The 14,039-nt window shown below is 42.3% G+C and overlaps 1 long non-coding RNA gene across 1 annotated transcript; it reads right to left on the bottom strand.

The window, feature by feature from the left end:
• Positions 1-1,444: 1,444 nt before the first annotated feature.
• Positions 1,445-13,802, bottom strand: LOC123732902 (uncharacterized). Its single transcript, XR_006763480.1, has 3 exons — positions 13,748-13,802; positions 12,856-12,972; positions 1,445-1,513 (listed from the first exon to the last, which is right to left on the bottom strand). It is a non-coding gene; the product is annotated as an uncharacterized lncRNA (long non-coding RNA).
• Positions 13,803-14,039: the final 237 nt, after the last annotated feature.

Below are 14,039 nucleotides of genomic sequence, written 5' to 3'. Positions count from 1 at the left end.
TATTTTCCCCTTTCATCAAATTCAGCTCCCGGAAAGGGAATGAAAATACAAATTGGACATCCTGATTTGCTTTTCCTTCAGCCCAGTCCAGAATGAACTTCTGCACAGAGACTGTTTTTCCAATGCCAGCGACTCCCTTTGTCAGCACAGTTCTGATAAGTTTGTCTTGTCCAGTTAAGGGTTTGAAGATGTCGTTACATTTGATTGCAGTCTCTGGTCTTGCTTGTTTCCTGGTTGTTGTCTCAATCTGTCTCAGCTCATGTTCATTATTGACCTCTCCTGTTCCTCCCTCTGTGATGTAGAGCTCTGTGTAGATCTTATTGAGAAGTGTTGGGTTTCCTTGTTTAGCGATCCCCTCAAATACACATTGAAACTTCTTCTTTAGATTAGATTTGAGTTCACGTTGGCAAATCACAGCAAGCTCATCTGAATCTAGAAATAACACAGAGGATATTAATATTACGTCTGTTTTAATAACTACAGTATTGTAGGACTGTTATAACATTTTAAATTATAATCATTTATTCTCTTAACTGAATGTATAAATGTGTAAATGTTTTCATAATGCATTCCAGACTGGTGTGACTGATTATATTATTATTGGTATTATTGATGGTATTATTAATGTTGTCTCTCTCTGTCTCTCTAAATTAATCAACACAACACATCCCTTCTGCTACTTGATGAGGTCACTAGGTGTTGTGTTAAGGCTGCTACAATATCATTGAGTTACACAGCTACTTTAGCTGTACTTTAGCTACAGCTTTTAAATGTTATAAAACAGCATTCTACATGAGGCAGACAGATCTTACATTTCTCCAGTGTGTCAGCAAGCTCCTTCTGGTTCATTTTCCTCAGGACGTGCAGTGTGATCTTCAGAGCCCCCTCTCTGGCACTGCTCTCCTGCCTCTCATCTTCAGCGTCCACCACTTCCTTATCCTGCTTCTGACTCTCAAAGCCTTCTGGGAGTTCTGGACGAAGAATCCTCTTGAACATCTTCAGCTCGTTCTTCACAAATGTCATCATTTTCTCTTCAAGCATCTGAAATAAATCATGTAAATAAGTTAAGCAAGAGAAGAAATGCTTTCTCATTAACACATTAATGAATAATTGACAGATCAACTTTACTTGAGGTAAACAAAATCAAATGTTCATAACAGGATCACATACACTGAATATAGAGTCCAGGTCTGTTTGATGACTCTGGGAAGACTGACCACTGAGAATCTCTGACTCTGATCTCTCCTGTTGGTTTCTGTGGACAAAACATGAGATTACAGTACACACACACACACACACACACTGTTTTAGGACTATGAAAATGGACTAAAGTAGGAGAAATGACTAGAGACAGTGTTGTTTAACACACTGACCATGACCCATGAGTTCTTCTTACCTTTGTTCAGTAGAAAAGTCTCCCTCTCTAAAGGATATAGGAGGCGCCATAGACTGCTCACTCTTCATGGACACACAGCTGGGTACAGGGGAGGCTGGTCTCTCCTGCTTGATTGGTCTTCAACACAACAGAGACAAACATTACATCTCTCATCTACTCTGATCTCAGATGGGAAACATAAGAAGAGTTTTATTCCAAAACGCTACATTTCACTTTACAGAAACGTTTGTAATTTGCCTTTATTGTTTAAAGAAATTATGAAAGAGATTGTTGTGTTTTTTCACTATCTAATCATGGCATGGGGTTGTTCAATGACAGACATGTATTTGTTTAAAATCTATCACTTGATGGTTTCATTTCAGAGAGACAAATAATGTTTTTTGCTAAATGCTATATATCTGCCTCACTCTCAGAGAAATCAGTAGTACTGCTAGGTTTAATACAGTAATAATATATATCTGCCTCTCAGAGAAATCAGTAGTACTGCTAAGTTTAACACAGTAATAATATATATCTGCCTCACTCTCAGAGAAATCAGTAGTACTGCTGGGTTTAACACAGTAATAGTATATATCTGCCTCACTCTCAGTGAAATCAGTAGTACTGCTAGATTATACACAGTCAAATATAACATAGTACTACATTTTTAATAAAGATATGTACAAATGATACATTTGTGACATCAATATATATATATTTAAAAAAATATTCAAGAAATGTATATGTGATCTGTTTGTAAAACATTTACATTTGACACTTTTGTCATTTAGCAGATGTTCTGGCAGGTTTATGGTTCCCCCCTAGACTCTCAGGAGTTAAAACACTCAGGTCAGGGAGAGTTGGAGAGGCAGGTTTATGGTTCCCCCCTAGACTCTCAGGAGTTAACACACTCAGGTCAGGGAGAGTTGGAGAGGCAGGTTTATGGTTCCCCCCCTAGACTCTCAGGAGTTAACACACTCAGGTCAGGGAGAGTTGGAGAGGCAGGTTTATGGTTCCCCTAGACTCTCAGGAGTTAACACACTCAGGTCAGGTAGAGTTGGAGAGGCAGGTTTATGGTTCACCCCTAGACTCTCAGGAGTTAACACACTCAGGTCAGGGAGAGTTTTAGAGGCAGGTTTAGGGTGTGTTTGTATGTGTCTTTTGTGGGAGATTGTTTGTGTGCACTGCGTTTGTTTGAGCCTGCCACACTGTTGCCGTTGTGAGTATTGTTTATTGTTTTTGTTTTTTCCTGTGGATGCCTTTCGTTTTTTTCCAATTAAAAGAATGAGTATCCACATACCCGCTGCATGTTGGTCCTCCTTTCCTCAACACAACGAAATCCGTGACAGAATCTCCCACCAAACCAGGACCAAGCAGCAGAGGATCGAGGAGGAAGGATGGACGCGGGCAGAGATAAGAAGGAGCGTTTCCAGGGCTATGGAAGAGTTTAGTAAACTCGAGAGGCAGCCCCAATAATTTTTGGGGGGGTCACAAGGGCAGTTTTGCGGGGCAAGAATGGAGCCCCAGGCAAGCTCCCCGCACTAGCATGGAGGTGCGTGTCTCCAGGCTGGCACGTCCAGTACCAGCCCCACGCACAAGGCATCTAGTGCGTAAACCCAGCCTCGCCAGTCTAAAGTTGCCAGAGCTGCCCTTCAGTCAAGAGTCGCCAGAGCTGCCCGTCAGTCAAGAGTCGCCAGAGCTGCCCGTCAGTCAGGAGTCGCCAGAGCTGCCCGTCAGTCCGGAGTCGCCAGAGCTGCCCGTCAGTCAGGAGTCGCCAGAGCTGCCCGTCAGTTCGAGTCGCCAGAGCTGCCCGTCAGTCCGAGTCGCCAGAGCTGCCCGTCAGTCCGGAGTCGCCAGAGCTGCCCGTCAGTCCGGAGTCGCCAGAGCTGCCCGTCAGTCCGGAGTCGCCAGAGCTGCCCGTCAGTCCGGAGTCGCCAGAGCTGCCCGTCAGTCCGGAGTCGCCAGAGCTGCCCGTCAGTCCGGAGTCGCCAGAGCTGCCCGTCAGTCCGGAGTCGCCAGAGCTGCCCGTCAGTCCGGAGTCGCCAGAGCGGCCAGACTGCCCGGATCTGCCCGAGCGGCCAGACTGCCCGGATCTGCCCGAGTGCCCCGACTGCCCTCCGGGTCTGCCAGAGTGGCCCGACTGCCCTCCGGGTCTGCCAGAGTGGCCCGACTGCCCTCCGGGTCTGCCAGAGTGGCCCGACTGCCCTCCGGCCCAGCCCGAGTGGCCCGACTGCCTGGAACGGCCAGAACCGGAGCCACCTCCGGATATAGGTGGGTTGGGGAGGGGGGGTGTAGCACAGTGCCGTCGGTGACGGCAGCCACCCTCCCTTCCCTCCCTTTAGTTTAGGGGGATTTTTTTTGTTGTTGTTTGGGTTTTTGTTCTTCTTGAGGTGCTTCCGGGGTTAGCACCTTTAGGGGGGTGGTACTGTCACGTCCTGGCCAGTAGAAGGGTTCATTGTTATTGTAGGTTGGTCAGGACCTCAACACGACGAAATCCGTGACACTCAGGAGTTAACACACTCAGGTCAGGGAGAGTTGGAGAGGCAGGTTTATGGTTCCCCCCTAGACTCTCAGGAGTTAACACACTCAGGTCAGGGAGAGTTGGAGAGGCAGGTTTATGGTTCCCCCTAGACTCTCAGGAGTTAACACACTCAGGTCAGGGAGAGTTGGAGAGGCAGGTTTATGGTTCCCCCCTAGACTCTCAGGAGTTAACACACTCAGGTCAGGGAGAGTTGGAGAGGCAGGTTTATGGTTCCCCCCTAGACTCTCAGGAGTTAACACACTCAGGTCAGGGAGAGTTGGAGTGGCAGGTTTATGGTTCCCCCCTAGACTCTCAGGAGTTAACACACTCAGGTCAGGGAGAGTTGGAGAGGCAGGTTTATGGTTCCCCCCTAGACTCTCAGGAGTTAACACACTCAGGTCAGGGAGAGTTGGAGAGGCAGGTTTATGGTTCCCCCCTAGACTCTCAGGAGTTAACACACTCAGGTCAGGGAGAGTTGGAGAGGCAGGTTTATGGTCCCCCCCTAGACTCTCAGGAGTTAACACACTCAGGTCAGGGAGAGTTGGAGAGGCAGGTTTATGGTTCCCCTAGACTCTCAGGAGTTAACACACTCAGGTCAGGGAGAGTTGTAGAGGCAGGTTTATGGTTCCCCCCTAGACTCTCAGGAGTTAACCTCTCTGGGCTAGGCGGGACGAATTCGTCCCACCTACGCAACAGCCAGTCTAATCCAGTGGCGCGATTTTCAAATACCTTAGAAATGCTATTACTTCAATTTCTCAAACATATGACTATTTTACAGCTATTTAAAGACAAGACTCTCGTTAATCTAACCACACTGTCCGATTTCAAAAAGGCTTTACAACGAAAGCAAAACATTAGATTATGTTGGCAGAGTACCCAGCCAGAAATAATCAGACACCCATTTTTCAAGCTAGCATATAATGTCACAAAAACCCAAACCACAGCTAAATGCAGCACTAACCTTTGATGATCTTCATCAGATGACAACCCTAGGACATTATGTTATACAATACATGCATGTTTTGTTCAATCAAGTTCATATTTATATCAAAAACCAGCTTTTTACATTGGCATGTGACGTTCAGAACTAGCATACCCCCCGCAAACTTCCGGGGAATTAATAACAATTTACTAAATTACTCACGATAAACGTTCACAAAAAGCATAACAATTATTTTAAGAATTATAGATACAGAACTCCTCTATGCACTCGATATGTCCGATTTTAAAATAGCTTTTGGGTGAAAGCACATTTTGCAATATTCTAAGTACATAGCCCAGCCATCACGGGCTAGCTATTTAGACACCCACCAAGTTTAGCCTTCACCAAAATCAGATTTACTATTACAAAAGTTTGATTACCTTTTGTTGTCTTCGTCAGAATGCACTCCCAGGACTGCTACTTCAATAACAAATGTTGGTTTGGTCCCAAATAATCCATCGTTATATCCGAATAGTGGCGTTTTGTTCGTGCGTTCCAGAAACTATCCGAAATGGTAAATCAGGGTTACGAGCATGGCGCAATTCGTGACAAAAAAAATCTAAATATTCCATTACCGTACTTCGAAGCATGTCAACCGCTGTTTAAAATCCATTTTTAGGCCATTTTTCTCGTAAAAAAGCGATAATATTCCGACCGGGAATATCCTTTTAGGTAAACAGACAAAGGAAAAGAAAGCTTTCGGTCGACGCGGGCACGAGCCTGAGTCTCACAGTACTGTAACCAGCCACTACCCAAACGCGCTACTTTGTTTCAGCCAGAGCCTGCAAAGCCACGATTCAGCTTTTTGCCGCCTTCTGAGAGACCATGTGAGCCGTAGGAAGTGTTACGTTATAGTAGAGATCCTTTGTAATTGATAGAGATGGCAAAGAAGTTCAAGAAATTGTCAGACAGTGTACTTCCTGTACAGAATCTTCTCAGGTTTTGACCTGCCATTTGAGTTCTGTTATATTCACAGACACCATTCAAACAGTTTTAGAAACTTTAGGGTGTTTTCTATCCAAAACCAATAATGATATGCATATTCTAGTTACTGGGCAGGAGTAGTAACCAGATTAAATCGGGTACGTTTTTTATCCAGCCGTGTCAATACTGCCCCCTAGCCCTAACAGGTTAACACACTCAGGTCAGGGAGAGTTGGAGAGGCAGGTTTATGGTTCCCTCCTAGACTCTCAGGAGTTAACACACTCAAGTCAGGGAGAGTAGGAGAGGCAGGTTTATGGTTCCCTCTAGACTCTCAGGAGTTAACACACTCAGGTCAGGGAGAGTTGGAGAGGCAGGTTTATGGTTCCCCCCTAGACTCTCAGGAGTTAAGACACTCAGGTCAGGGAGAGATGGAGAGGCAGGTTTATGGTTCCCCCCCCCCTAGACTCTCAGGAGTTAAGACACTCAGGTCAGGGAGAGATGGAAAGGCAGGTTTATGGTTCCCCCCTAGACTCTCAGGAGTTAACACACTCAGGTCAGGGAGAGTTTTAGAGGCAGGTTTATGGTTCCCTCTAGACTCTCAGGAGTTAACCTCTTGGGGCTAGGTGGGACGCTAGCGTGCCACCTGTGGTGCACTCCATCAACAGCAGGTGCATTTCAAGAGCGGCAAATTTGAATCCAAATAAATGTCAAAATTCAAATTTTTCAAAAATACAACTATGTTACACCATTTGAAAGATAAACATCTCCTTAATCTAACCACGTTTTACGATTTCAAAAAGGTTTTACGGCGAAAGCATAAATTTAGAGTATGTTAGGACAGTACATTTACAAGAGTTGTGTGTAATGTTTTGTCAAGTCAAAGACAGGGTCACCAAAACCATAAAACCAGCTAAAATGATACACTAACCTTTTACAATCTCCATCAGATGACACTCCTAGGACATTATGTTAGACAATGCATGCATTTTTAGTTCTATCAAGTTCATATTTATATACAAAAACAGCGTTTTACTATGGCATTGATGTTGAGGAAATCGTTTCCCTCCAATAACCGGCAGTCAAGTCAGCGTCAGAAATTAAATAATTAAAATTAGAAAACATTGGTAAAATATTATATTGTCATTTAAAGAATTATAGATTTACATCTTTTGAACGCAATCAACTTGCCAGATTTAAAAATAACCTTACTGGGAAATCACACTTTGCAATAATCTGAGCACTGTGCCCAGAAAAATACGCGTTGCGATACAGACTAGACGTCATGTTGGGGAGATCTAAAATCGAAAATACTATGTAAATAATCCATTACCTTTGATTCTCTTCATCAGATGTCACTTCCAGGTATCACAGGTCCATAACGAATGTAGTTTTGTTCAAAAAAGCTCATCATTTATGTCCAAAAATCTCCGTCTCGTTAGCACATGATGTAAGCCAGCCGGACTTCTCGTCATGAACGAGGGGAAAAAATATATTTCCGTTCGTTCAAACATGTCAAACGTTGTATAGCATAAATCATTAGGGCCTTTTTAACCAGAACATGAATAATATTCAAGGTGGACGAATGCATAGCCTTTTATAACGTATTGGAACGAGGGTACCCAACATGAAGTAGCGCGCCAGGTGTCTAATGGGACATCACCGTTCCATGGCTCTTGTTCGGTCAGATCTCCCTCCAGAAGACTCAAAACACTTTGTAAAGGCTGGTGACATCTAGTGGAAGCAATAGGAAGTGCCAAAATATTCCTAAACCCCTGTGTTTTTCAATGGGATAGCTTTAAAGTCAATACAACACATCAGGTATCCACTTCCTGTCAGAAAATGTCTCAGGGTTTTGCCTGCCAAATGAGTTCTGTTATACTCACAGACACCATTCAAACAGTTTTGGAAACTTTAGAGTGTTTTCTATCCATATATAATAAGTATATGCATATTCTAGTTACTGGGTAGGATTAGTAACCAGATTAAATCGGGTACATTTTTTTTATCCAGACGTGCAAATGCTGCCCCCTAGACCCAACAGGTTAACACACTCAGGTCAGGGAGAGTTGGAAAGGCAGGTTTATGGTTCCCCCCTAGACTCTCAGGAGTTAACACATTCAGGTCAGGGAGAGTTGGAGAGGCAGGTTTATGGTTCCCCCCTAGACACTCAGGAGTTAAAACACTCAGGTCAGGGAGAGTTGGAGAGGCAGGTTTATGGTTCCCCCTTGACGATCAGGCTCTGGTTGTGGGGGATGTTCAGCTTGGGGTTGTGAGGTGCTGATAACAGTCACCCGTATGGAATTCGTAAAAGAGCTGTTTCCCAAAACCATTAATAACGTTGCACTTGGAAAATGCTCGTAATCTAACACCTGCCTCAGACCACTCGTAGAACAGCTGAGTGAGTCGTTAGATGCTTTTTTACCCTCCCGCGTGACTTTATACACAGAAGATCTCAACTAAACATAGAATCACATGGTTTATCAGTCTCTCTGACCACCGATAAATTCACAACAAAGTTGTCAATGTCTTTGCAATTTATACAAACAAGCGACATATAAAATGATGCTTAAAATGAAAACCTGAGATGACTGCATTAAACAGCAGCTATAAGCCTCTTTCAAACATATTGACATACATTTCATGTTCAATCAGTTGAGTTCTGTTTTGCTACATGTAGGCTACTGTGTAATTTGGCTCAACCAACGTGAATAGAGGTGCAACCAAAAAATTCAATTGTTGAAAAGAAAAAGTTTAGAAATATTAATGTTTCAGCTTTCAATGGCCTTCCTCAGAATAATGACACAAAGGGAATGGACAAGTTCATGTCGGGCATGGGGAAGACAATTAGGGAGAAACTCTCTTCAGCTGGTGGCGCTAATGAGAGAGGGTGTGGTAGCCTATACACCTCTGGCCTGCTCGCCTCCCTACCTCTGAGGAAGCACAGTTCCGGCTCAGCCCAGTCAAAACTGTTCGCTTCTCTGGCACCCCAATGGTGGAACAAGCTCCCTCACGACACCAGGACAGCGGAGTCAATCACCACCTTCCGGAGACACCTGAAACCCCACCTCTTTAAGGAATACCTAGGATAGGATAAAGTAATCCTCCTAACCCCACCCCCCCACCCCCCTTAAAAGATTTAGATGCACTATTGTAAAGTGGTTGTTCCACTGGATATCATAAGGTGAATGCACCAATTTGTAAGTCGCTCTGGATAAGAGCCTCTGCTAAATGACTTAAATGTAATGTAAATGGTCCTCAGGGTGAGGGCTACTGTGGGCAATGTCTCCTCCTAGTGGTCAAATACAGTAATGGAACCTGTACAACTATTTGGGAGACAGGGCAAGCATAACTCAACTGCAGTATCTATAATTATTGTAAAACATTGCCATGTAACACATGTCCAATATATTAGGTATTGGAAAATAAACAAGTTCGGAGGGGTGGATATTTCAAGTGCCGTAGATATAACTGATTTAAAACCATTACTATATAATAAACAGGTCTAACACAACTGGTTTGGACAATAGTGAGCTAGTAACCTTTTCCGTCAACGAACAAGAAGTACATTTGGCTCCAAAAGCCAAAGTATGACCTTTAACAAAAACATACTATAGTCCTTCTGTAGGTTAAGACCTCTGGGGACTGAAGTATCCATAACATACTATAGTCCTTCTATAGGTTAAGACCTCTGGGACTAAACATACTATTTCCTTCTATAGGTTAAGACCTCTGGGACTAAACATACTATAGTCCTCTAGGTGAAGACCTCTGGGACTAAACATACTATAGTCCTTCTATAGGTTAAGACCTCTGGGACTAAACATACTATAGTCCTCTAGGTTAAGACCTCTGGGGACTGAAGTATCTATAACATACTATAGTCCTTCTGTAGGTTAAGACCTCTGGGACTAAACATACTATAGTCCTTCTATAGGTTAAGACCTCTGGGACTAAACATACTATAGTCCTCTAGGTTAAGACCTCTGGGACTAAACATACTATAGTCCTTCTATAGGTTAAGACCTCTGGGGACTATAACATACTATAGTCCTCTGTAGGTTAAGACCTCTGGGACTAAACATACTATAGTCCTTCTATAGGTTAAGACCTCTGGGACTAAACATACTATAGTCCTCTATAGGTTAAGACCTCTGGGACTAAACATACTATAGTCCTTCTATAGGTTAAGACCTCTGGGACTAAACATACTATAGTCCTTCTATAGGTTAAGACCTCTGGGACTAAACATACTATAGTCCTTCTATAGGTTAAGACCTCTGGGACTAAACATACTATAGTCCTTCTATAGGTTAAGACCTCTGGGACTAAACATACTATAGTCCTTCTATAGGTTAAGACCTCTGGGACTAAACATACTATAGTCCTTCTATAGGTTAAGACCTCTGAGGACTAAACATACTATAGTCCTTCTGTAGGTTAAGACCTCTGGGGACTGAAGTATCCATAACATACTATAGTCCTTCCATAGGTTAAGACCTCTGTGGACTGAAGTATCTATAACATAATATAGTCCTTCTATAGGTTAAGACCTCTGTGGACTGAAGTATATATAACATAATATAGTCCTTCTATAGGTTAAGACCTCTGGGGACTGAAGTATCCATAACATACTATAGTCCTTCTATAGGTTAAGACCTCTGTGGACTGAAGTATCTATAACATAATATAGTCCTTCTATAGGTTAAGACCTCTGTGGACTGAAGTATCTATAACATAATATAGTCCTTCTATAGGTTAAGACCTCTGGGGACTGAAGTATCAATAACATACTATAGTCCTTCTATAGGTTAAGGCCTCTGGGACTAAACATACTATAGTCCTTCTGTAGGTTAAGACCTCTGGGGACTAAACATACTATAGTCCTTCTATAGGTTAAGACCTCTGGGGACTGAAGTATCTATAACATACTATAGACCTTCTATAGGTTAAGACCTCTGGGACTAAACATACTATAGTCCTTCTGTAGGTTAAGACCTCTGGGGACTAAACATACTACAGTCCTTCTATAGGTTAAGACCTCTGGGGACTGAAGTATCTATAACATACTATAGTCCTTCTATAGGTTAAGACCTCTGGGACTAAACATACTATAGTCCTTCTATAGGTTAAGACCTCTGGGACTAAACATACTATAGTCCTTCTATAAGTCAAGACCTCTGGGACTGAAGTATCTATAACATACTATAGTCCTTCTGTAGGTTAAGACCTCTGGGGACTGAAGTATCTATAACATACTATAGTCCTTCTGTAGGTTAAGACCTCTGGGACTAAACATACTATAGTCCTTCTGTAGGTTAAGACCTCTGGGGACTAAACATACTATAGTCCTTCTATAGGTTAAGACCTCTGGGACTAAACATACTATAGTCCTTCTGTAGGTTAAGACCTCTGGGGACTAAACATACTATAGTCCTTCTATAGGTTAAAACCTCTGGGGACTGAAGTATCCATAACATACTATAGCCCTTCTATAGGTTAAGACCTCTGGGACTAAACATACTATAGTCCTTCTATAGGTTAAGACCTCTGGGACTAAACATACTATATTCCTTCTGTAGGTTAAGACCTCTGGGGACTGAAGTATCTACAACATACTATAGTCCTTCTATAGGTTAAGACCTCTGGGACTAAACATACTATAGTCCTTCTATAGGTTAAGACCTCTGGGACTAAACATACTATAGTCCTCTAGGTGAAGACCTCTGGGACTAAACATACTATAGTCCTTCTATAGGTTAAGACCTCTGGGGACTAAACATACTATAGTCCTTCTATAGGTTAAGGCCTCTGGGACTGAAGTATCTATAACATACTATTGTCCTTCTGTAGGTTAAGACCTCTGGGACTAAACATACTATAGTCCTTCTATAGGTTAAGACCTCTGGGGACTGAAGTATCCATAACATACTATAGTCCTTCTATAGGTTAAGACCTCTGGGACTAAACATACTACAGTCCTTCTGTAGGTTAAGACCTCTGGGGACTAAACATACTATAGTCCTTCTATAGGTTAAGACCTCTGGGGACTGAAGTATCTATAACATACTATAGTCCTTCTATAGGTTAAGACCTCTGGGACTAAACATACTATAGTCCTTCTGTAGGTTAAGACCTCTGGGGACTAAACATACTATAGTCCTTCTATAGGTTAAGACCTCTGGGGACTGAAGTATCCATAACATACTATAGTCCTTCTATAGGTTAAGACCTCTGGGACTAAACATACTATAGTCCTTCTATAGGTTAAGACCTCTGGGACTAAACATACTATATTCCTTCTGTAGGTTAAGACCTCTGGGGACTGAAGTATCTACAACATACTATAGTCCTTCTATAGGTTAAGACCTCTGGGACTAAACATACTATAGTCCTTCTGTAGGTTAAGACCTCTGGGACTAAACATACTATAGTCCTTCTATAGGTTAAGACCTCTGGGACTAAACATACTATAGTCCTTCTGTAGGTTAAGACCTCTGGGACTAAACATACTATAGTCCTTCTATAGGTTAAGACCTCTGGGGACTGAAGTATCCATAACATACTATAGTTCTTCTATAGGTTAAGACCTCTGGAGACTGATGTATCCATAACATACTATAGTCCTTCTATAGGTTAAGACCTCAGGGGACTAAACATACGATAGTCCTTCTATAGGTTAAGACCTCTGGGGACTGAAGTATCTATAACATACTATAGTCCTTCTATAGGTTAAGACCTCAGGGGACTAAACATACTATAGTCCTTCTGTAGGTTTCTGTGGACAACACATGAGATTACATCTCGTGCAGGGAGTACACACACACACACAAACACACACATACACACACACACACACACACACACATACACACACACACACACAGGGAGGGAACGTTGTGTTTGTTTAATATTGTTTTAGGACTATAGAAATGGATAAAAGGATTAGCCTATGGATTACGAAAACAACAAAAAGAAATGTGAAAATGGGAGAGGAGAAATGACTAGAGACAGTGGTGTTTAACTCACTGACCATGACCCATGAGTTCTTCTTACCTTTGTTCAGTAGAAAAGTATCCCTCTCTAAAGTGATTAGGTTCATTCATAGACTTGTCACTCTTCATGGACACACAGCTGGGTACAGGGGAGGCTGGTCTCTCCTGCTTGATTGGGCTTCAACACAACAGAGACAAACATTACATCTCTCATCTACTCTGAGCTCAGATGGGGAAACATAAGAGTTTCATTACAAAACGCTAGAAATCACTTTTCAGAAATGTTGGTAAATTATCTCATTGTTTAAAGAAATGATTAAACCACTACAAGGCTTTATAAAGACTTTTAAAGTGGGTAATTTCCACATAAAATGCACATTTGCTGTTATTTTCCCGACGTGAGAAACTGGGTCGAATTAACATGGCATCTGTAAGTGAATTCATCTTTAGATATCTAGGTGAGACAACCACATATCACAGTCAGATATACAGGATACAAATATTCCATTCCTGCTAAACAATGGATAAATAGATATCTAGGTGGATATATAGATATCTAGGTGGATATATAGATATCTAGGTGGATATATAGATGTCTAGGTGGATATATAGATATCTAGGTGGATATAAAGATGTCTAGGTGGATATATAGAATATATAGATGTCTAGGTGGATATATAGATATCTAGGTGGATATATAGATATCTAGGTGGATATATAGATGTCTAGGTGGATATATAGATGTCTATGTGGATATACAGATATCTAGGTGGATATATAGATATCTAGGTGGATATATAGATATCTAGGTGGATATATAGCGTTTTAGAAAAAAACATATTTTCATACAGATCTAAAATCTAGAACAGTTATATAGAATGTCCCCATTAGCAATCATTTCTGAATAAAAAGCATTTTAGAACATACATTCTTAAACAATATTGTCAGCTCACCTCTTAGTTTTGGTGTCATGTCCCCCAGAGACACTCATTTTAGAGGCGGGCCCCCCCTCCTTTCTCTCCCCAGAGAGACTCATTTTAGAGGCAGGGACCACCTCCTCTATCTCCCCAGAGAGATTCATTTTAGAGCACTGAGCCCTAAACAGAGAAACAGAGATCCAACATGTTGGTTGTGGTCAACAGTGACCCCTAAACAGAGATCCAGCATGTTGGTTGTGGCTAACACAGTGACAACTAAACAGAGATCCAGCATGTTGGTTGTGGTCAACAGTGACCCCTAAACAGA

Source organism: Salmo salar, unplaced genomic scaffold (assembly GCF_905237065.1).
Source record: "Salmo salar unplaced genomic scaffold, Ssal_v3.1, whole genome shotgun sequence".
Classification (NCBI taxonomy): domain Eukaryota; kingdom Metazoa; phylum Chordata; class Actinopteri; order Salmoniformes; family Salmonidae; genus Salmo; species Salmo salar.
This window is presented reverse-complemented; position numbering and strand designations above follow the sequence as displayed.